The sequence below is a fragment of the Rattus norvegicus genome, chromosome 2, assembly GCF_021556685.1.
Source record: "Rattus norvegicus strain SHRSP/BbbUtx chromosome 2, alternate assembly SHRSP_T2T, whole genome shotgun sequence".
Lineage (NCBI taxonomy): Eukaryota > Metazoa > Chordata > Mammalia > Rodentia > Muridae > Rattus > Rattus norvegicus.
In genome coordinates, this window is record NC_141535.1 from 83,564,365 (window position 1) to 83,590,394 (window position 26,030).

The following is a 26,030-nucleotide window of genomic DNA, read 5'->3' on the forward strand; positions in this document are numbered from 1 at the left end:
TGTGCCTGTACGTATTCTCTCATTCCCGAGAAAGGTTGATTTTACTGTTTTTTTTTCCACTCTTATTAGGATGATAAGGAGTTATATGAAAACTTTATCAGCAAATCCCACAGACTTGCTCTTCTGGGTTTTCTCTAATCTGTCATTTGTTCCCAAATCTGCAGATGACGGCTGTTGAGTAGGGCAGTGACATGAATCCCTCCTGCATTGTGGCAGCAGTAATCTGGCAGCAGGGTATGATGGATTGGAATTGTCTGTCTTGTGATAGATAGGCAGAGTTAATGGAAAGTCGGTTATTGTGATTAGTAAAGCTAGACATCATGACAGAAGACTCTATTTAAGTTCATTCCAGATCTTGGTTTTCCTAATTACAAATTAGGAAAAGGACACTGGTCTTCACAGGATGGGATGGCTTGAAGAGGGAGATGGAAGCATTAATCTTGATGGGCAACAGCTCAGTGTATGAAAAATATCTTCCTGCTTTCAACCATGTCAACAGTACCCTCCTCAACCTGCAGATGCAAGTGAAGTCATACAATAACAAACACCTCAAAGCTTTGCACACTTAAACTCTGGTGACAGAAGAAATTCCATTACTGAAGCTGTAAATAATCAATGCCCACTGATAGTAGAATATGTCTATATTCGATGGCATTTGCTTCCAGAGCCTGTGTATTCATAATATTTATAGTTATAGAATCTTGTTCTTAGCAAGACACCCAATGGAAGAATCATGACTGGAGGAAATAGCAAATACTAACCAAAGAATATTTTAAGTTAAATCAATTATAGGAAACAAATAAATTAACACTGTGAAAAATATAGCACAGATATCAATAGACAAACGTTTCCCAAAAAGGATTAAGAAAAGAAAAACCAATAGTTTTGCACATTTATACCTATTTTGATACTTTCTGAACTGTTTGGTGGCTCCAGTGATTTTCAGTTTAATATGCGTAGTCCCAATTGCAGTCAACTAGAAAGGGATATCCCAGCAACCAACCTGAAGGAGCTGAAACAGACCCCTTAGAGCAAGGATCCGCCACCTATGTATGCCGTGAGAATCCCCAGTGTAAAAATAGTTGCTTAGTCCAGTTAGAGAAGACCTCACACTAAACATTGTTGAACATTGTTGGATGGAATTGTCCTATGTTTTTGGAGAATGTTGGTAATTTATTACTATTTAAACTATCTATGATCTTTACCCAGTCATTTTTTTTGAACTTCTTATACTCAGTAGATATTAAGAACAGTTTTCAATGAAGTTGAATTAAACATAAAATTTATTTAAAACACTTTGATGATATGGTATGAGCCGATGTCAGAGGGAAGAAAAAGAATCACAGCTCAAAGTCCACCAGTATGTGATTGGATTAAAGTCCACCAGTATGTGATTGGATTAAAGTGGACCTGTTCACGGGCAGTCTACTCTCCGAAGCCAAATTCCTGGCCCACCAAGGATACATAGTAAAAACCTGTCCCCTCACTCAGTCAACCAATCAATAATATTGTCCGTACAAAAGACCATTACTAAATATTAAAATTAACACATCAGCTGTGAATTCTTTGTTTAGCTCTGAACCCCATTTTTTAATAGGGTTATTTGTTTCCCTGCGGTCTAACTTCTTGAGTTCTTTGTATATTTTGGATATAAGGCCTCTATCTGTTGTAGGATTGGTAAAGATCTTTTCCCAATCTGTTGGTTGCCGTTTTGTCCTAACCACAGTGTCCTTTGCCTTACAGAAGCTTTGCAGTTTTATGAGATCCCATTTGTCGATTCTTGATCTTAGAGCATAAGCCATTGGTGTTTTGTTCAGGAAATTTTTTCCAGTGCCCATGTGTTCCAGATGCTTCCCTAGTTTTTCTTCTATTAGTTTGAGTGTGTCTGGTTTGATGTGGAGGTCCTTGATCCACTTGGACTTAAGCTTTGTACAGGGTGATAAGCATGGATCGATCTGCATTCTTCTACATGTTGCCCTCCAGTTGAACCAGCACCATTTGCTGAAAATGCTATCTTTTTTCCACTTGATGGTTTTGGCTCCTTTGTCAAAAATCAAGTGACCATAGGTGTGTGGGTTCATTTCTGGGTCTTCAATTCTATTCCATTGGTCTATCTGTCTGTCTCTGTACCAATACCATGCAGTTTTTATCACTATTGCTCTGTAATACTGCTTGAGTTCAGGGATAGTGATTCCCCCTGAAGTCCTTTTATTGTTGAGGATAGCTTTAGCTATCCTGGGTTTTTTGTTATTCCAGATGAATTTGCAAATTGTTCTGTCTAACTCTTTGAAGAATTGGATTGGTATTTTGATGGGGATTGCATTGAATCTGTAGATTGCTTTTGGTAAAATGGCCATTTTTACTATATTAATCCTGCCAATCCATGAGCATGGGAGATCTTTCCATCTTCTGAGGTCTTCTTCAATTTCTTTCCTCAGTGTCTTGAAGTTCTTATTGTACAGATCTTTTACTTGCTTGGTTAAAGTCACACCGAGGTACTTTATATTATTTGGGTCTATTATGAAGGGTGTCGTTTCCCTAATTTCTTTCTCGGCTTGTTTCTCTTTTGTATAGAGGAAGGCAACTGATTTATTTGAGTTAATTTTATACCCAGCCACTTTGCTGAAGTTGTTTATCAGCTTTAGTAGTTCTCTGGTGGAACTTTTGGGATCACTTAAATATACTATCATGTCATCTGCAAATAGTGATATTTTGACTTCTTCTTTTCCGATCTGTATCCCTTTGATCTCCTTTTGTTGTCTGATTGCTCTGGCTAGAACTTCAAGAACTATATTGAATAAGTAGGGAGAGAGTGGGCAGCCTTGTCTAGTCCCTGATTTTAGTGGGATTGCTTCAAGTTTCTCTCCATTTAGTTTAATGTTAGCAACTGGTTTGCTGTATATGGCTTTTACTATGTTTAGGTATGGGCCTTGAATTCCTATTCTTTCCAGGACTTTTATCATGAAGGGGTGTTGAATTTTGTCAAATGCTTTCTCAGCATCTAATGAAATGATCATGTGGTTCTGTTCTTTCAGTTTGTTTATATAATGGATCACGTTGATGGTTTTCCGTATATTAAACCATCCCTGCATGCCTGGGATGAAGCCTACTTGATCATGATGGATGATTGTTTTGATGTGCTCTTGAATTCGGTTTGCCAGAATTTTATTGAGTATTTTTGCGTCGATATTCATAAGGGAAATTGGTCTGAAGTTCTCTTTCTTTGTTGTGTCTTTGTGTGGTTTAGGTATAAGAGTAATTGTGGCTTCGTAGAAGGAATTCGGTAGGGCTCCATCTGTTTCAATTTTGTGGAATAGTTTGGATAATATTGGTATGAGGTCTTCTATGAAGGTTTGATAGAATTCTGCACTAAACCCGTCTGGACCTGGGCTCTTTTTGGTTGGGAGACCTTTAATGACTGCTTCTATTTCCTTAGGAGTTATGGGGTTGTTTAACTGGTTTATCTGTTCCTGATTTAACTTCGATACCTGGTATCTGTCTAGGAAATTGTCCATTTCCTGAAGATTTTCAAATTTTGTTGAATATAGGTTTTTATAGTAAGATCTGATGATTTTTTGAATTTCCTCCGAATCTGTAGTTATGTCTCCCTTTTCATTTCTGATTTTGTTAATTTGGACACACTCTCTGTGTCCTCTCGTTAGTCTGGCTAAGGGTTTATCTATCTTGTTGATTTTCTCAAAGAACCAACTTTTGGTTCTGTTGATTCTTTCTATGGTCCTTTTTGTTTCTACTTGGTTGATTTCAGCTCTGAGTTTGATTATTTCCTGCCTTCTACTCCTCCTGGGTGTATTTGCTTCTTTTTGTTCTAGAGCTTTTAGGTGTGCTGTCAAGCTGCTGACATATGCTCTTTCCTGTTTCTTTCTGCAGGCACTCAGCGCTATGAGTTTTCCTCTTAGCACAGCTTTCATTGTGTCCCATAAGTTTGAGTATGTTGTATCTTCATTTTCATTAAATTCTAAAAAGTTTTTAATTTCTTTCTTTATTTCTTCCTTGACCAGGTTATCATTGAGTAGAGCATTGTTCAATTTCCACGTATATGTGGGCATTCTTCCCTTATTGTTATTGAAGACCAGTTTTAGGCCGTGGTGGTCCGATAGCACGCATGGGATTATTTCTATCTTTCTGTACCTGTTGAGGCCCGTTTTTTGACCAATTATATGGTCAATTTTGGAGAAAGTACCATGAGGAGCTGAGAAGAAGGTATATCCTTTTGCTTTAGGATAGAATGTTCTATAAATATCCGTTAAGTCCATTTGGCTCATGACTTCTCTTAGTCTGTCTACATCACTGTTTAATTTCTGTTTCCATGATCTGTCCATTGATGAGAGTGGGGTGTTGAAATCTCCCACTATTATTGTGTGAGGTGCAATGTGTGTTTTGAGCTTTAGTAAGGTTTCTTTTACGTATGTAGGTGCCCTTGTATTTGGGGCATAGATACCATTCTGGAAATCAGTCTGGAGGTTCCTCAGAAAATTGGACATTGAACTGCCTGAGGATCCAGCTATACCTCTCTTGGGCATGTACCCAAAAGATGCCTCAACATATAAAAGAGACACGTGCTCCACTATGTTCATCGCAGCCTTATTTATAATAGCCAGAAAATGGAAAGAACCCAGATGCCCTTCAACAGAGGAATGGATACAGAAAATGTGGTACATCTACACAATGGAATATTACTCAGCTATCAAAAACAACGAGTTTATGAAATTCGTAGGCAAATGGTTGGAACTGGAAAATATCATCCTGAGTGAGCTAACCCAATCACAGAAAGACATACATGGTATGCACTCATTGATAAGTGGCTATTAGCCCAAATGCTTGAATTACCCTAGATCCCTAGAACAAACGAAACTCAAGACGGATGATCAAAATGTGAATGCTTCACTCCTTCTTTAAATGAGGAAAAAGAATACCCTTGGCAGGGAAGGGAGAGGCAAAGATTAAAACAGAGACTGAACGAACACCCATTCAGAGCCTGCCCCACATGTGGCCCATACATATACAGCCACCCAATTAGACAAGATGGATGAAGCAAAGAAGTGCAGACCGACAGGAGCCGGATGTAGATCGCTCCTGAGAGACACAGCCAGAATACAGCAAATATAGAGGCGAATGCCAGCAGCAAACCACTGAACTGAGAATAGGTCCCCTATTGAAGGAATCAGAGAAAGAACTGGAAGAGCTTGAAGGGACTCGAGACCCCAAAAGTACAACAATGCCAAGCAACCAGAGCTTCCAGGGACTAAGCCACTACCTAAAGACTATACATGGACTGACCCTGGACTCTGACCCCATAGGTAGCAATGAATATCCTAGTAAGAGCACCAGTGGAAGGGGAAGCCCTGGGTCCTGCTAAGACTGAACCCCCAGTGAACTAGTCTATGGGGGGAGGGCGGCAATGGGGGGAGGGTTGGGAGGGGAACACCCATAAGGAAGGGGAGGGGGGAGGGGGATGTTTGCCCGGAAACCGGGAAAGGGAATAACACTCGAAATGTATATAAGAAATACTCAAGTTAATAAAAAAAAATAAATAAATAAAAAAAAAACAAAAAAAAACAAAAAAAAGTATATTCATAAAGAAAAAAAAAATTAACACATCTACATATTTGTTGATATCAAAATGTATCAGTGCTATGTGCGGAATGTAAGAACACAAGCAGGCAGCATGTGTGTGTATGTGTGTGTGTGTGTGTGTGTGTGTGTGTGTGTGTGTGTGTGTGTGTGTTGATTTCTGTAAAATGACTGTGTCTGCTAAGCAGAGAGAGATCATGGGAGACTGTCCTAGTAACTCTAAATGTTTGTGGCTGGATTTCTTTTTCACGTTATCTTTTTTCTACACTGGAGGTTTTAACCTTGCCGTGTATTAAATCTAAAGTTAGAGGGGTAAAATAGCAACTTATCTTGGAAAGCTTTAAAATGTATACCAACATGTGCACCTTTTCGTGAACTTGAAATTGATAATGATCAACTACAATGTACATTGAAATTATTACAGCCTGCACACCCATATAAGAGAGATGGGGCATGTCCAGAGTAGGAGCATTGGAAAAGCTTGCTCGGAGGAGACAAAGCGTGGCACCTCGACATTTCAGCATAATGGCTCAGTAAAAGCTGCCTTTGATTCCTGGGAAACAATACTGTTTCCACGCACCTGAGGGTTAGTCAACAGATAAATGTATTACATGTGTTCCGCATATTCAACGATATCTCTGGAAGTCATTTTTATCAATTTTGTGATTTACCTGGAGGAGTAATGCTGAATGTCACACAGCATTTAAATAAGCAAGATTGTCACTTTCCCTAAATTGTTTTCTGAAAATCCTATTACACTTTACATTCCTGTCATAATAGCAGCCCCGTCATTATGCATCCTGTGCCACGCTCTGCTCATGTCGCTGCTGCTTTGATTCACAAAAATGCCTAAAATAAGTGATTTTATCCCCTCCTGTCATTTGTTCTGCTTATAGTTGCTCTAGCCTGACGTAATGATCAACCTTCTAACTCGCATCTCTTTGTCCTCAATCAGCCCACTGATGGGCCTAGACCAGATGCTTTGTGCTGACAATTGCAACTCAGTGTTTGGTGAGAGTTGTTTGTTTTTGGGGGGGTGCATAATAAAAGGGAGCGAGGGGCTCAGTCAGGAAAGTGCTGCTTCACAAGCATGAGGGCCTGAGTTTGGATCCTTAGAAGCTGTGGAAAAGCAGGCCTTGTGGCAGGTGCCTGTAATCCTAGTATGTGGGGAGAGTGGAGTCAGGAGGATCTGAGGAGTTGTCAGCCAGCCAGGCTTTGCAAATCCATGGACTGCAGCTTCAGTCATAGTCCGTGCCTCAAAAAATAAAGATAGCAAGCAGACAATGATGCTTCTTATGCTGGTGCACCTACATGCACACAGACACATTTACACCAACAAGTACATATCACATTCAACCAAAGCAGCACGCCAATACCACACACATGCGCACACACAGATTCACACCACAAACATTGATACTCCCCATACACACACTATACACACTTACACTCATACACACACATACCAACACCATACACACACATACATTTTACAAATTCATACACTTACCACATGTACCAACTACACACACACACACACACACACACACACACACACATGCACGCATGCACACACACAGGAGACATACTTTTCTATTACATTTCTAGGTTTTAAAAGCTTTGAGGACTTTTATGTTACCAGAAGTGTCAGCTGAGATCTCAGACCCATACCACTATAAGACTAACAGTTTGTGAATCTAAACCTTCTCTAATGCTTTTCTTCGGATGCCAAACTGCCTTTACCATTAGCCTTTTAAGGGTCGACATGCTAAGGACCAGCCTTGGGCTGTTGGCTCTTCCTCTGAACTCTATTGCTGAGATTTCATTCTATCCTGTGGTTCCAGATACTACCTAAGTGCTGAGGCCTCTGTGTTTCTGTCTTTAGCAATGTACTTCGGCTCGCCCAGCACCTGCCTCCTGCTACCACTCCTGGATAGTTAACTGGCATCTCATACTTAAAGCATCCCGTCCTGGAACTCACAGTTTCCTGCCAGGTCTCTTTTGTCCTATCTTTCAGGACCCAGATGTCTGATTTCCCCCTTCCCCGCTTAGCCCAGTCAAACATGCAGCGCCCAAAGTTAACTGAAGCATTTATCCCATGGACTCACAACGTGACCTACAACTTGGTTTGCTTACATTTGACCTCTTTAGAAACCCATTCTCAGTTGAGCACTTCCAGAACAGTGCCTCCTCCACGAATGTCACATCTTGCCAGGGTGATGAAAACATGCTTTTTTAGGTGGTGGTGATAGCCGTCACTGTGAATGATGCTATTGAACTGTACACTTCAAAATGGTAAACTGTGCTATAAGAATTTCATCTTTAAATTTTAAGTCTTTAGAATCATTTTATACATGTACACTCAAAAGCATAAAGTTAATTAATAAAAGGGAAGTCCCAGACATAGCAGTTACTCAAAAATACTTGTTTAACCAAAAAAAAAAAAAAAACCAGACAAACAAAAAAACCTTAGAGCTAAGAAGCCAGTACTTCATTTTGTAAAATGATATGGCAGGGAAATTTAAACTTTGAAAACAAACCTAAGGGCTAGTGAGATGGTTCTGCAGATAAACAGATAAATATGCTTGCTGCTAAGCCTGATGGCCTGAGTTTAATCTCTGGAACCCACATAGAAGGAGAGAACCTACTTCTGTAGATTGTCTTCTGACCCCCAAACCCAAACATGCAGTGAGAGACCACACAAATGCGCACTCGCGTGCGTGTGCGTGCGCGTGCACACACACACACACACACACACACACACAACCACTATAAATAAATGTGATTAAAAGCATGTTTAATAATCAAAACCAGACACTAATCATGATAGCCCGCCTGACTGCACTTACAGGAAACCTTCAGAGGAGTGCCACCACAAGCCCAGTAGAGACAAAAATGGGGGCAAAAGGCAAATGAGCTTGAATTTCCCAGGAAACCTGATGAAGGGATCCTTCTGGGGTATGATCAGGGCTGACTTAGGGGCTGGTCAGACAGCTCATGTCTCCTGAGTAAGTGTTTGCCGAGCCTGGGAAGACAGGAAACTGTAGAAAGGTGGGACCATCGCCAGAAAGGTGCTTAGCTTCAAGTACCTACCTGAGGAGGAGGCCTAGCATTCCCTGCTCTCTTCCCTTTATACCCTCTGCTGAAGGTGCAGGGAAGGGGAAGGACAGAGGTTCATGGAGTTCCATATCATGACACAATGGCTTCTTCTTTTTACCTTCTTTAACAATTGTATGCATGTGCAGAGTGCACTATGACTGTCACTCACTCTCTTCTCCTTTCCCTCTCCTGCTAGCTCTTGCTAGCTCCCCTCTCAGCATCTACTTCCCATCCTACTCCTGTACCCACGTGCAGACCTTGCCTTTAGAAGATTGTAGACAGCAAGACACCAGGGTGCCATACGGTGAGAATGCCACAGTGCCTTCGATGGTATTTTCCTGTCAACCTAGACAGGAAATCACAAAAGAGAATTTTCCTGGGATCTAACACGTAATATCTGTGCTTGTTCTTACCTTGGAGTCACATCCTTGTTGAAAATCTGACAGCATGTGCAAGCATCAGATGGAATGATTGCCACACCTTCTCTCCTGCGGTCCACACTGTCAACTCCTGAGTAAGATGGTTGTTCTGTCTGGCTGATGTTTATAACCTGTTTAGACATCCTGATCTTGGGATCCTGAGACTCTTAGAGTAGCATCACTGGCCTAGATCTTCCATTTACCATGCCACACCACTGTTGCTCTCCATAGCACTGACTCTGCCTTTAATAAAGTATAACGCACATTTGTCCTCTTGGCCCAGCCTCTCTGCCTTATGAAGAAACTCAAGGCTTGAGCATCCTCTTTTCTCTTCTATTCCTTGTCTCTCGCAGCTCCACAAAGCACCATCACAGAATGCAGAATGCCTGTAAAGCTGACCTCTGCCAAATTTCTCTCTTTACAGCAACAGTTCCCAACCTTCCTAATGCTGCTACCCTCTAATACCGTCATGTTGGGGTGCCTCCCCCAACCATAAAATTATTTTTGTTGCTATTTGATAACTGTAATTTTGCTGCTATTATGAGCCACATTGTAAATATCTGTGTTTTCTGATGGTCTTGGGCAACATCTGTGAGAGAGTCATTCAACACATCCCGTCCCCCAAGCCAAGGGTTTGCAGTCCATAGTTGAGAACCACTTCTGTAGAGCTTCAGATGGTGTTTAGTTGAAAAAATGCCCTGTTTACTGAACCAATGTATAATAAGGTGGATGTAGATGAAGTTCAGTGACCATGGAGGATACTGAAGGGCAAACATCTCCCTTGTCACATCCCTCAGTCTTAGCACAGTTTTTCTCTACTCCTCAGGAGGAGGCCTCATGGGAGCTGGTGTTGATAAACATTCAATTGGTCAGAATGAAGATACAGAAATGTGCCACCTCAGTGGTTCTTTTTAAACAGTTCTTTAAATCATGCTGGCATTCTGGGCTGAAGAGATGGCTCAGCAGTTAAGACCACTTGATGTTCTTACAGAGAAGCCCGATTCAGTTCCCAGTACCCACGTAACAGCTCATAACCGTCTCTAACTCCAGTTCCAGGGGATTCAATTCCCTGTTCTGCCCTCAGTGAACATTAGGCACATAAGTGGTACACATAGGTACATAAAAATGAGACACTTGTACTCATACAATAAAAATAATTGTTAAATAATGGTGGTACCCACTCATTCCCTAGGCCATTTCCATTAGAGAGATGGAAACTAGGCACATCTGTCTGAATTTCCCTGTGTTGGAGAATTTAACTACTCTTCTGGTATATGGTTGCAATTGCCCAAATGGTAGGTACCTTTTGGATAGTTGAGAAATGTAATCCTTGATCCACCAAGCAAGTAAGCCTTTAGATCTCAAGATTTTACCCATTCATGGCTTCAAGTTTTGCTGTGGCTTTCTTTTCCCCTGAACGTCTCTGTCCTTCCCTAGATAGTTGTGTGAGCCACTCAAGGGTCATCACTGAACCTTCTTTTATTCCCTTCCAGGGAGATTTTTCTTACCTGTATATTCTTGCTATGCTTTCCTCAACGGCTCCTGAATTTGTTATGTAAGGCCGTATAGAGTCATTTTCAAATGGGCACTGACCAAATGCACATAAGTTTTTATCTCCACAGGTGGCCTCAGCTTCATTGACTGTATATTCCTCAGAGTGATTAGCAATGTCTTGTTTGAGCAGGTATTCATAAACTATCGGCTGAAAAATTAAGCCCATTTTTAAAAAATGGCACAAGGAACAGAAGTGTCCCCAAGCGTCTGATGAAGCAGTAGATAGGTTCATGGAGACTGACTGGGAAGAACACTTACTACAAATATGTAGCTATAAAAGTAAAACCAGAACCATGAATCTGAAGGTGATCACCAGTGATTACAGCTGTCTTAGTGGCTAAAACCACTGCTCTCGTATATTTCCCATGAATAACCTCCGAGAGTATCTCTAAGGGGCAGTCGAGTTTGGAGCATGGAAACCAGCATTTACATTCTAGCTCTCTCACTCTAATTTATAACTTCTCCTTGGGAAACTTTTCTAAATTCTTTAATTGTTACTTGTAAATCTGCAAAGTGACACCTACAGCTATACTTTTGTCCTAGGTTATAGTCAGATTTATGAAATAGTGCAAGTTCACAGTAGAGCTAGTATCTGATGGTTCTTATTTAACTGAAAAGGGGGTAATGTTGACATAATTATGATATATAGATGCCATTTAGCTTGAGATTACTTCCATTTCCACCTCTTATTTCTTCACCATAGCAGTCTAGGGTTGTGTTACTATAGATTATTTTCATTGTTCTTTGTTTCATTTTTTAAGTAGAGATAATAGAATTAAATGTTTACCAAGAATTACTAGCAAAAAATAGTTTCACAGCTCCAAATGTTCCTTATTTTGAGAATTACAGTGACTTCTTCAAATTTCTCAAGCTACCTGACCTGAATCTAAACAGAAACTGGAGGAAGGCTGAGAAGCAGTACAACCGCCTGTGTTCATGTGTTCTGCTCCAAACAGTGACAAATTACAGCACCTCTTTAATTCAGGTCTCAAATTCATGCCCCTGACATTTGTCTGACTGCTCACATGCACCCTGCCACACCTGACCTTCATTCTCAGCTACAAGGAAAATTACTTTGGGCAGGGGGCTCAACTCTCTTCCTCTGGGTTTCTTTTCTGTCAAAGGCAATTAGTGGAAGTTTGCAAGAGTCAGTCTACCCAAGGTGCTTACCAAACACCCTAGAGAATAATAAGAACTCAAAAATGTGAGATTGGCCATTTCAAACATGATTTTTCTTTATTTTTTCTTTTACTGTGAATAGCTTTTTCCCCCTCATATTATATTTTTGATTATGTTTTTTTTCCTCCCCGTCTCTTCTCTTCCCAATTCCTCCCCACCTCCACTCCCATCCGGAATCACTCCTCTTTATATCTCTCATTAGACAAACAGGTTTCTAAGTGAAAATAATAAAATAAAATAAAAAACAAATACATGGGAATGGGAGAAAACAAACAGAAGGAAAAGAAGCCTAGGGAAAGCACAAGAAACAATTATAAATGTAGAGATTCACTCATTCACACACACACACACACACACACACACACACACACACACACACAGGAATCCCATTAAAAACACTGAACTGGATGCTGAATATATATATCAGAGAGAGGGGGTGGTTAATAAAATCTTCCTGCCCCCTCTGCCACAGGATTCCCTGAGCTCTGAGGGGAGGGTGTGATGGAGACATCCCATCATCCCATTTAGGACTGAGTGTTCACTGATCTAGGAGTATAGCAGACTGTCATTATGAGTCATTTTGATGCTGCTCTTGTTGTTGTTAAAAATAGCCATATTTGTTTTTTCCCCTAGATCCTTTGTCTGGTTTCAGGGTCTTGGTCACCCAAGCAGTGATGGGTATGTCTTTTGAATTGTGGAGTTGGCCTTAAGTCAAATCAGGCTTTGGTTGGTTACTCCCACCAAAAGGAGCTTTGTGCCCCCATTACATGCAGGCAGAACACCACTGGAGATCATAGGGTTTGTAACTGGACTGACATCTGTGTTTCTCCTTTTTGTAACATGCAGAGTACTTTTCTTCCCAACTGACCCGAACAGAACAGAATAGAACAGAACACCAAAACATACGACCTAGGGGTGAAGGCTCTGTATAGGCACCAGCTCAACTTCTCCATGTTGAAGGAGTTGTGTGTTATCTTCAGCAGTAAGACTTTGCTGCCATTGTGGAAGGCATCCTGTGGAGTCAGCAACAGCCTGTGTGGTTTAGTGGTTCCAGTGGATCACTGTAGCCCACAATGCAATTAGATGTAACCCAATCTCTGCACTGGAAGCCTCATTTGGTGACAAGAGATGGCCATTTGGGGCTCTGTCTTTCCCTTTATTTAGCAATTTTATTTACATCCCCTTCATTCATAAATATATATGTATATATGAATTCATATCATATACATATATATATATAATTTAATATAATTTGCAAAGTTTCTACTGTATCATGTTCTTATACTACCCCTTAAAGGGCCCCTAATTTTAGCCTTCTTTCTCCAAATTCACTCCCTAGTCCCTCTCTTCCTTTACTCTCTCCACTTAATTCTCCTATTCCAGCCTTCCCTGCCCCATTCACCCATAACCATTCTGTTTCCATTTCCTAGGCAGATCTGTCTGCCCCAGCCTGACACACAGTCCCTTACTGTGTACCTGAGTTCTCTGGGTCGACAGACCATAGCTTGGTTATTGATTTAACAGCTAATGTCCACATACAAACAAATACACGACATATTTGTCTTTCTGGATCTGGGTTACCTCACTCAGGGTGATTTTTTTCTATTTTCATTCATTTGTCTGTGGATTTCCTGATCTCATTTTATTAAGCTGAGGAATATGGCCATTGTGTCGATGTGCCACATTTTACTTGGATAACTAAATTCATTCACCTGTTGAGGGCCATCTAAATTGTTTCCCATTTCTATTATGAATTGAATGGCAATGAAAATGGTTGAATAAGGACTCTGTGGTAGGGTGAAGCATCCTTTGGGTAGATGGCCAAGAGTAGTATAGTTAGATCTTGCAATAGATCAATTTCCATCTTTCCATAGTAACTGTACAAGGTTGTCCTCCTCCATTGCACCACTAGCAATGGAGGATTGTTCTCCTTCCCCATCCTGGCCAGCATGATCTTTCACTTGTTTGCTTGATCTTAGCCATTCTGACAGGTATAAGGTGAAATCTCACAGTACTTTTGATTTGCATTTTCCCAATGGCCCAGGGTCTTAAACATTTCTTTGGGTGTTTCTTAGCCATTTGGGTTTCCTCTTTTGAGAATTTTCTGTTTAGATCTCTATCCTGTTTTCAATTGAGTAACTTTTTTCTTGATATATAGCTTTTAGGTTTTTTTATTTCTTATATTTGTTGAATATTAGCTCTCTATAAAATGTGTAGTTGCTAAAAAATCTTTCCCTATTCTGTAGGCTGCCATCTTGACTAGCAGTGTCTTTTGCCTTACAGAAGCTTTTCAGTCTCTTGAGCGCCCATTATTAATTATTGATCTTAGTGCTTATGCTAATGGCGTTCTGGTCAGAAAGACTTCTGTGCCAATGAATTCATGACTGTTCTCTACTTTTTCTTCTATCAGGTTCAATGTAGTTGGCTTTATGTTGATGTCTTTGAGACATTTGGAATTCAATTTTCTGTACAATGATAAATATGAATCTATTTGGAGTTTTTTTTAATGCAGCTATTCAGTCTACCCAGCACCATTTGTTGAAGATGTTCTTTTTTCCAGTGTTTATTTATGGCTTGTTTACCAGAAATCAGGTATCCAGAGGTGTGTGAATTCCTATCTTGGTCTTCAGTGATTTTTCAATGTGATCTTATTTTAGATCTCTCTCTCTCTCTCTTTGCCCTCCTATGTGGTAATTTACATATTAGCATTTGCATGGTCCAATAACATTCCTGTGAACACCTATTACAGATACACTGCAGGCTATTTCTTATTTGTGAAAGCTGAACTATCAACTTTAGTCTTTGGTTTCCAACTGTTAGTGTTACTGTTTTTATTCTGCTATATAACTTCATAAAGGCCAGTGGCTCCTCTTCCTTATCCCCCTCTCCTCCCCTCCTCCTTCTTTTGAAATCATAGGACCAAGGAATTCTTTAAAACAGACCCAGTAGAAAAGAGTTGTTCCCAGTCACCCTTTCCCAAGTTTATTAGTGCATTTTCCAATACCGTAACTACATATCATCTAAATCTAGACAACTTTATAAACAAAGTTATAAATATTATTTAGTTCATAGTTTTGAAGGCTAAAACTAAAGAAAAATATCTGACACTCCATCTGTCTAGCCTTGAATTAAGGACTTAGCATAAATATCACCATAATGAACTTTCATGTAGAAATGCAACTTCGTATGGCAATTCTGGATTTCAGGGAGCTCGTGTCCCAGGATAAAATGCTGACCTCTACACTGAGGCCCACGCCTTTGCAAATGAACCACTGGGAGACAAACCAGGTCCAAACCACAATGCGGGGATGCTTAGCTGTGAAAGGTTCAATGTCTGATGTCTGTATCAATAGCACAAAAATAGGCTACAGTGCTATACATAATATAACCCAGAAACTCCCAAAGCATCCTATTTTATATAAAGGTTCTATAGTTTCATTTTATTTTCTTCTTACTAGACCTGGAGAGAGACTTCAGAATAGCTGTGAGGAGTGCTGCCAACATGCGAGTCTGCGTGAACCCTGGGATGTGACCCTTAATGGAGCTGCAGATATCTTAACCATTGCCCTGCACCCAAATAAGATCTCTATAGTTAGAGGCTCTCCCTATGCATTCAAGAACTCATAGGCTGTGTGTCGGCAAAGTTAATAGACTGCCCATTCTCAGATATTCATATGATTTGCCAAATGTCCATAATGGCAATAAGCCAAAAAATATTATTGATCAACAAAAGCTAAATTTAATAGACTTATAGTCATGATGTTGATAATCTTAAACATGAAAGAAATTGTGTCAATGAGTGAGTTATATGGGATATTAATCAGGTTCTTGGGGGCTGGGCAATGACAGAAGGGTAAAAATGCTTGCTGTACAGGCATGGGAAGGTGAATCCAGATATCCAGCACCTAAATAAAAGGTGGACACAGGTTACACGTGTAACCCCAGCATTAGGGACAGAGGAAACAGGTACCCAGCTAGCCTAGTTAGAAAAGGAGTTTCTAGTTGAAAGAGAGACAGTCTTGAGGAAAGATGAGGAGTAAAGAATGGAGACACACAGTGCTCTGTTGTTGTCTCCAGATACACATGGACAGGCATGCAAGCACATACACTCACATATATGAACCACATAAACATGCACCACATATATAACATGCATGTGTATGCATGTGGTTGAGCATGCGTGCATATGCACACACACACACACACACACACACACACACACACACACACATACCCCAGTTGGGCTCATTGCTACATGATTAAAAGTGGGTATTGCTCTGGCATGGGGCAAAGTTTCTGTTGGGGGCACACTGCAGGAAGGGTGTTAATAAATAAACTCTTGCAGACATCTTCTTCTGACCTCCACAGGCACTAGACACATATATGAGGCACATGCATACACATGCAGGCCAGACATACATATGGGACACATGCAAACATGCAAGACAGACACACACATGGGGCACATGCATATATGCAGGACAGACATACACCTGGGGCACATGCCTACATGCAGGCCAAACCCAAGCATAAAAATTAAAAAATAAGTAAATCTTGAAAAAAATTGAAGATAGTTTCTAAGGGATTAGTCAAAAACTTAACATCCAGGTGTCTTGTCTCTATCTGAACTATAAGCCTAGGCTAAGTTTTTAGCATATGTAGTTGGTACCGAAATTCAAACATGAGTTCATTGCTGGCATCAGTTCTGGCTTTAAAGTAGGAGATGCTAAATTGTGAAGGCTGCATCTTTGCAGAAAGTCGTTTTAGAAACTTAGCAGTTAAAGCACTTTGTGGGTACAAGGTAGATTTCATCTCCTCAAACAAGGATATGCCAGTAGGCATCAGAATCATTTTGAAAAGTAAGGAAGCATTCATTCTTTATCCATTCTGCAGTTAAACTTGATGATTGACAGACTGACAGATTATTATTATTTTTTTATTTTCTTGAAAGCAATCAATAGTTGACCTGGCTTAGTCTCAGCCTTTCTCTGTATATGGTTAGTTAAGATGACCCAGTGTGGGGTTGGGGATTTAGCTCAGTGGTAGAGCGCTTGCCTAGCAAGCGCAAGGCCCTGGGTTCGGTCCTCAACTCTGAAAAAAAAAAAAAAGAAGACCCAGTGCTTGGACCAGAATCCATACAACACAGTAGTGGGAAGAGAATGTTTGACAATGATGATGAGGGACCATTTACTTCCTCTTTTCCCCCAAGTTGAGTACTCCTTGCAACCTGTTCCTTTCATCACTAACACTAAGTGTTTCAAGGAGATGAAATGCCAAGACGCTTAGCCTTTACTCTACCCCTACCGCAGAGAACGAGGAGGTTTATTCTTTGGAAAGATTTAAGAACTAACACTGTCTCGGTTTCTCTTCCTGGGCCCTTGCACTCCCAAAAGAAGGCTTGAGGGGTCTGAGCCTAAGGAATTACCCCATTCGTAAGCTTCATTATGGCAAATGTGTGCATAATGTTGAGGTAAATTAACTTATTAAACAACAGCGTACGTATCAGGTATGTGCGTCGTACATCCAGAAGGGCTCCACACCTTGAGGGCTTTGCTTCTTGGGTGGACACTGGGGACGTGCCAGCAGTCGGTGTGAGCACACTATTCAGATGTACACAGTGTACCTAACCTAACAGGAATTCAGGAGCTCCTGGGCCCAGGGTTTAATGAATACCACTCACAGTCTATAGGTATGAAGGAATCAATGTGGGAAAAGAAGCCATAAGTTCCTCCCGGCTCCCTCCACACAACCTCATTAACCCCAACTCTGACTTTATTATAAAATAAACTGTTTTGAGACTGGAAAGGTGGCATAGTAGTAAAAAGGCACTGACAACTCTCTTCAAAGACCTGAATTTGAGTTCCAGCAGCCATACAGTGGCTCACAACGGCTTGTAGCGCCAGTTCCAAAGGATCTCACACTGTCTTCTTGCTTCTGTGGGCATTGGATGACTGTGATGCATAGATATGCATGCAGCCAAAACACCCAAATGGTACCTAGAATTCATGCAGATCTCCCTACCTCTGCTCCCTCAGTGCTGGGATTAAAGATATGCACCATCACGCCTAACCTTTAGGCCTACGTTTTAAAATTTTTAATTCAAAAAAGAACTTCCTTCCTCAGGTACAAACTGTCACTCTCAAAATTAAATACATGGTAGTCTTACTTAAACTAAATCCTTCTGAATGGATATATTAATTTTTCATGAGCTGATTAGTTTTAAATAAATAATTTTTAAAAATATAAAAGAAATTAAGCCCAGACTTCTTCCAGTCATTATTTACACCCCCACCTATTTTAGAATTCTTCCTCAAATCTTATAGTAAAAATCAAAATAGGTTAAAGTAAATGGAGGAGGGACTAAAGCCCTATACAGCCCAAGACCATGTCTGAGACTTGCTGTTATTATAGTGTGATCTTTCTTCATTTTTCTACACAGAGATAGTCATCTCTTTCAGGTTAAAAAACCCTACAATTACCCTCCATTAAAACAAAATAAAGGATCAAGTGAAAGTAATTAAGACCTTATTAAAGAAATTTTAATAAACCAATTATAACTCATGAATATGATAATCTCAAGAAAAAGAGCCATCGTTGGCCTGAAATAAAAATAAAGTATCTCTTTAAATATATTTAGTATACATCATTAGTTATTTAAATTTCTTCTGAACTAAATCAACTGTCAATTATATTTGGAACAGTATTAACTTTATACAGATAAAAGGATGCTTATGGATGATGTAATTAATGGAACGTTCCATAAAAACAATTTTATTACAGATTACTATCAGAAACAAATTAGCATACCTTCATCATGTAAATTAAGATTTGCCAGTTACCAATTACAACATTTTTTATGTAACTTCTCCCAGATGCTCATCCTTTATGAGTTCCACTTATTCCACAGTTTTTCTATGAGTTACAATTTGGTATCACCCTGAGTAATTTAGAACTATTAGTAAGTTAAAATAATGAAACCTCACCGATCAAAACTCACCTGAGAGATGAAACTCCTAGTGCTATATTGATTAGTGTTTTTCAGAGGTATAAATATTTCCCTTCCAGCTACAAGTAGAATGTCTGTAGATTCAGGGGACATAATGCCATTTAAATAGCATTTTTTATATTCGCCCCTGGATTTATTACTTGCCTTGCATCTGCTGTTTTATGCGTTCAGTTCCTTACACCATCTTGATAGCACTATAAGGCTTTAGAAATGCTTGACGTCATCCTGCAGGGTCGTGTCTTGCAGTTACTCACTAGGCTTCTTTGCAGTTAACTACCTGGCAAACGTCTCCTGGGTGTTAGAGCACATTCTGTGTGCTGTGAATGTTGAGTGTATTCTGCATCCTTCAAACACTCAGACAACTGCCTCTTATCCTCATGGTTGGGAAGGAAAGAGAGGACAGATGCATCTTAGTAAATGAAGGAGCGACTAAGGTGGGGGATGTGTAGATATCCGAGGTGAGGAGAGCCCATTCAGCAAAGGGTAGGGACAGGAAAGGGATGAAGAGATACAGCAGGGTTTGAAAGAAAGGGAGTATAACAGATGATACTCCGGAATTGAAGAGCTAGAAACAGCAAGCACATGTTGCTCACAGTGTCAGGGATCCAGGAGCAGCCATGTTGAGTAGCCCTGACTGTGCTCATTTGTAAGACTCAAATCCCTTTAGGCTTAAGTATAGCTGGAGGACCTGCTTACAAAGTGGTGCCGTAATATGACTGCTCAAAGAAGGCCTCCCTCTTCAGCGTAGTCTCCTGTCTGTGGGATGCCTACAGATCCTGTGGCATACAGCAGGTTGTAGGACGGCCCAGAGGAAATCCAGAAAAGGCCACAATGCGGTGCACGAGAGCCTGGTGTGGGCTCTCAGAGTGTGATTCTGCTCTGCTAGACACATTGAGCCCAGTTCTCTCTATGTTCAGGATCTGGCTGCTCAATCCCCTTGTGGGGACTATAAAAATCTGTGAACATGTCCTAAGCCATCACAGCAGAAAGGGGGGAAAGGGATTGGAGAAATTGAGCAAAATCCCATTCTCATTTACTCGGAGTTACCTAGTTATCTAGCTCCCCATACAAATCTTGACTCTCTTTTCGTCCAGTGTATCGTTTCTCTCCCGTCCTCCCTCTTACGTGTGTGTTTTTAGCCGGACAGCTGTGGATCCAGCTCTTGCCCAGTTTTGTCCTCTGTCAGTTTATCAACCATTGTGCCACCTGTCTCTAGAAACGACTGGTGTGACGTTCAAATTCCTACATATGCTTAGATAACTGACCCAAACTGATGTTTTAAGGGCACATGGAATAGTGGACTGGGCTCCTTCCAAAAGACTTGTTGTATCTCATAGTATCCACCCACTTTCCCAGCTCTTCCTCTAGAGGTGATAGCTTGTGCTTGGTAGAGTCACGGTCCTCCTTTCAGGGGGTGTGCTGTGAGTCACAGATACTTATGAAAATAGGTGTGGTCCGCTTGAAGTTGCAGGCCAAGCACTGGAACAAGCGTATTGGACTGTGACACACATACAATCAATGTAGACAGCATATGAACTGAGGAATGGCCCTGTGCTCAAGTCTGAACTAGTTTGAACCTACTGATAAATTAACAAGAAAAGCAAGGGAGACAGAATAGTCCAATGAGGACAACTTTTTTATCATCTCACTTCTGGTCAAATAGTAGATTAGTCCTTATAGTTTTCCTTGATTTTCACCTCTTTCCCCCAACTCTTTTCTATTCAATAAAATAGCAAAAATTATTTGTGATCACAGAGTAACTTTGGACCCCTATATATTCCCTATATGTAAAAATGTTCCTTTTATATTTTGCTATGAAGCATGTTACTCACATTTGAAAGCGCTCTTACAGGCTTCAATTTGTCTGTGTTGGTATTTTCAATCAGGGGCTGGAAATAAAAATACGCATTATCATCTGTCACCATTTTTTACATACAGTGCACACAAATGCTTTAATATGGCTTTCTGAAAAGGTACCCTCAAATACCAAGATAGATATAATTCATTTTCATATTCTTTTTAATTCTGAAAGAACAGTCGTTTCACTATAAAGTAATATTATGACACTACAAATGAATGCTAGTACACATTTTGATTATATCAGTGATCAGAATTTAGTAAAAAGAATCCATCATAGAGGAATTACAAGCTTTAACTTATTTTTCAAAATGATAGATATGTTAATATTTCTAGTGTCATAAATCAGTCCTACTCAAAACGTATTTTCTACTCCTACTGTTTCCCATTGAAGACTTTGTAGACTTGATTGTCTGAGAATAATGGGAATAGGAATTCACACACAGAGCATGTGGAGAATCACTGATGCACTCAAAGGAGGTTGGGTAAACTTTTTTCTGGAAAGGGCAGGTTGGCAAGTTGCACATGGACAAAAGTGAAGATAGGATGTGTGAATAGACAAGGATGATTGGTTCACAGACAACAGGCAAACCAAATCTGACCTCACTGCCCTGCACTAAAGGGCTGGTTTACATATGCCAGATAATTGCATTCACTTAAATGAAATTCTCAGTAAATGATACTTTTGAAGACAGTTGAAAGTGTATCTGTAAAGAAGCCTTGATACAGCTGTAGAGTCCTTGATTTAATTAATACTGAGTGGGATTTGTGTTATCCGTGGCTTTCTTTGGTAGAACATGGAGTGCGAGAATTAATCAAAATGTCAGGAAGAATGTTCTGCTCACCTCGCACAGTGGCTGAGGTGATGTTTCATCTCTTTAAAAGATCGCAAGCCCCTTAAACAAATGATCTGAAGTTTAGTAGTTAGTCCAGCTTAAGTGTTGAAGCTTCCTTTCCTTTATACATGTTATTCAAAACAAAACCAAAATAGGACAGTTATTTTAAAAGTATTTTTAAATGACAGCCTAACACAAAGGCGGTGTCTATGACCTCTTCTAGAATTAGTTTTGTTTTAGATAACTCATATTTTAAAACTCAAAACATGTTTTGTGCTCAACATTTTTATTTTTTTGCTCTGTCTACATTAATTACTCTTAGACTCTGTCTCCTACTCTCTGTTGCTCCCCTTTTAAAACTATTGTTTTATTTTATTAAGATCAAAGTGTAATAATTTCCCCCTTCTCTTTCTTCCCTCCAACCGCTCCCATGAACTTACTCATCCTGCTCTCTCTTTCAAATACACGACGGCCTCTTTGTCTTTAAATGTTGAGGTTGTACATAAATATTCCTAAACCCATAAATACAGCCCGCACTGTGTGTTACTAGTCTATATATTTTCAGGAATGATCCTTCGGTATGGTATAACCATTTAGTGTGTTCTTTCCTGGGGAAAACATTGCTCCTGCTTTGCCTATAGTTCTTCGTCTGGGGTTGAGGCCTTATGAGCATTTCCCCTTCCGGGTCAGCATGGCTATTTACCCAGCCATAATAGTAAGACTTCATGAGTACAGCTCCTCTGACTTTTGTTGACACTTCTTTTATCACAACAAGGTTCCTATACCTCTGTCTCTTACAGTCTTCCTACCCATCTTTTACAATGATACCTAAACCTCGGGTGATGGAGTTGTGTTATAGTTGTATCAGTTAGGACTGGGCTTCACAACTCTGTATTTTGGTCACTTGTAAGTTCTGTAGATGTTTTTGCCTGAGACAAAGAGAAGTTTCCTTGATGAGGGGTGAAGATGACACTTCTCTATGGGTATAAGGACGAATATTTACCAGTCGTGAAGGACTATGCTAGCTTAATTAAGTGGCAGTTGTAAGTTCTCCAAAATCTGTAACCTCACTAACCTCATGTGATATGTTAGATTTCAATACTAGCCACGATTTCTATTTTTGAGTAGGATAGTTGTTGGTTACCACAATGGTGCCTGTGCTGTTACTGCTCCCTTGATAATGTGCTATGTTGGAGCTGTGGAATCATAGCTAAACAGGACTATTGGTTGCTTCTCTCCTTTGGAAGTTTGTATGTCTCTTTCTGGTACCAAAAAAAGCTAGTCCTCAGGGAGCAGGTCAGATCAGGCAAATTCCCTGCAGATGAACATAAAGCTGAACTTTCATGAATTAATGCTGTTGTATTAATAGTGCCTTGGTCTTTCACAGTGCCCTACGTGAGGTCAGGTCAGAAGGTGTTTTAGTCATGGCTTCACAGAAAATTAACTCAGCAACAAGAAGAGGAGCAGCACTATGAAGAGTTCAGGTCAGATCCAGTTTAGGTCCTCTGGATCCTATGTTCAAAGTGGGTGGTGTCTTTAGCAGTAGACACTTACCTTCTGTTTCTAAAGGGCAACCAAGAATGACATGAATAGCTTATAACAATTTGGAGTGTCTCTTGGATAACTCTAACCAACATCTCAGAAGAGGCTTCTCCTACCTGGTGATGGGGTTATTGTAGGACAGTCAGTAACTTCATAGTGCTACTCCTCTTCTTGTTGTGTTCATTTTCTGTGGAGCCATGAATAAAACACCTTCCGACCCCACACAGGGCACTGTGAAAGACCAGGGCATTAATGCAACAACATTACTTCATGAAAGTTTATCTTCATGTTGGTCTGCAGGAAATTTGCCCAATAATGAATTTGCCCATGAATGAATGTTTCCATCCAAGTCCAGCTTTCTAAACCAATGAGTTTGTCTTATTTATGGAAGCATGGGTGAGTGGTTACCTAAGTTACCATGAGTGACCCTAAAATATGTCCATCACCAAAACCTCCCATCCCAGCATAGATGATATCCCCACAAATGCTGCACTGCTAGAAGCCCTCACCCACCACCAGCCTTCAACTTCATTTATCTAGAACCTCTCAATCCCTGTGCAGCTGAACAAGACAGAAGGGAGGAAGTGGCTAGGATCTCAAATGAGGATCTGATGAATTTACTCTTCCTCCTACAGAGGAAGCTTAATTGGTCCAATTTTATGAGGGTCTCATGGGGTAATTACAGTTACTATAATTTCAAGACAGCAGTAGCCTCATGCATTCCAATGAACAGGGTTCCAGAACAATCAGTGTTCATGAGGAAGAGCATTCTACAGTTCTTGTTGGAGTGGTGCATTCAGAGTAAAACTACAACACTGTCACTGCAGCAGTGATGTTTAAATTGCTCTCTGAGCCTTTAACAGTGAGTGGATCTGACCCTGGATTCTCATAGTTTCTACCAATAGCAACTGCATATTTTGAAGCAGATGCAAACAGACTACATAAGCATGCTGAGACCTTGGTTAAAATGAAGAGCTGCCAGCCTGTTGGGAGTATCATTCCTTCTCTTCACTCTCGAATAGAATGTGGGAGGCTGTGCCCATTGTATTAATGATGAACCAAAGCCTGGTGGGTTCTTCAGTTCAATCAGATCCCTCAAGCTTGTTTCTCTCCCTGGTAAAGTGAAAAGTGATTGTGACAGTTTTCTTTTAAAAATCATATTTCCTGTCAGAAGCCATCTAGGGAAGGCTAACGGCATGCCAGTGAATTTTCTGGAGATTGCCCACCATTTTCATGATCTATGATGGGTGTGCTCTAAGAATGCGGGGTCCTTAGAGACATCAGCCCAACATAGCTTCTTGCCTTTCCTGTCACTATTATATACCCTAATGATTCCTGGGCATCAGCGCACCCTAGGGCAAATTTCCTACAGATCAACATTAAGACGAACTTTCATGAATTAATGCTATTTAGATGAGTTAATGACTTTATAGAATTTCTGATTTGATTCAAATCATTTTCGAAAAAGTTTAATATGACAGCTTTAGTTATTTTGCCAGAAAAATGTAATAAAGTTAGTGCCCACTCCTCATAGAATAGTAAGTAAAGGTTACATTATAAGGAGTACAGTGAGCTTTCACAATTACACTAAGAAAAGAAATAGATTTGAGGCAAATTTGTAATCAAGGAAAAACATTCATTATAGGTCAGGTCCAAGAGTGAGGCGACAGGTATGCACAATGACAAAGCAAGGTCATACAAAACTGTTACTTTAAACTTATAATGAGCTTATAGAATGAAACACTATTTTGAACTTAGTATCAGCATACTTCTGTAACTTCCTTTTTGTGTAACATTTTATCTATGAGGTAATTTTCTAAAGGACTTTTATCTAAGAAAATATAAGAAGGGCAGAGAGAAGGAATAAAGTGTGACCTGGAAGGCTCTGCTCCATCCACCAGATATATAATTTTTAAGAATGTTCGTTTACATGTTTGTACACTGTCTTAGGGTTTGTATTCCTGCATAAAGCATCATGACCAAGAAGCAAGTTAGAGAGGAAAGGGTTTATTCAGCTTATACTTCACCATTATTGTTTATCACCAAAGGAAGTCAGGACAGAAACTCACACAGGGTAAGAACCTGGAGGCAGGAGCTGATGAAGAGACCATGGAGGAATGCTGCTTACTGGCTTGCTCTGACTTGCTCAGATTGCTTTCTTAGAGAACTCAGGACTACCAGTCCAGTGATGGCATTGCCCACAATGGGCCCTCCTACCTTGATCACTAATTGAGAAAATGCCTAACAACTGGATCTCATGGAGGCATTTCCTCAAAGGAGGCTCCTTTCTCTGTCATAACCCCACTTCTGTCAAGTTGACATACAAAATCAGTCAGTAAATACATTTAAGAGTTTAAAAGTTTGAGAGTTTCTGGCTGGGCATTCTTGCCAGCCCCAGATAAGTGTTTTGTTCCATCAGTAGTTCTGACCCAGTAAATGGCTTGCTTATTCCTGTCACCAGGTCCCATGGGCTATTAGCATAACCCCAATTGCCAAGGTCACAAACCCTTTTTGCTGCCTGCCTCTGTTAACCCTCTGGTGTCAAATCTGGCCTTTGACAATTCCCAGAGCATGTCTCTTCATGGTTCCATACAGGTGTTTTAAAATTAAGGGCAGCCTCTAAGATTCAATTTCCCCCTTTTATGTTTAGTGCAACACACACACACACACACACACACACACACACACACACACACACGTGCGCGCGCATGCACAGACGCGCACACATATCTCAGCACACATGTAGAGGTCAGAGAAAACCATGTAGAAGCCTGAGATCTACTCATTGAACTCAACTCAGGTCATCAGCCTCTGCAGCAAACATCCTTACCTACTAAGCCATCTCACTGGCCCAACCTATAGTGTGTCCTCCTTCCTGCCAGTGTTGCTATCTCCAGTAAGGAAGGCTGGTTGAAGTAAGAAAGAGTGGTACCCATTCAATGTCCC

General features: G+C 40.3%; 1 protein-coding gene across 4 annotated transcripts in view; it reads left to right on the plus strand.

The window, feature by feature from the left end:
- The window catches only part of Ctnnd2 (catenin delta 2), an 843,638-nt gene that overhangs the window by 650,226 nt on the left and 167,382 nt on the right, over window positions 1–26,030 (plus strand).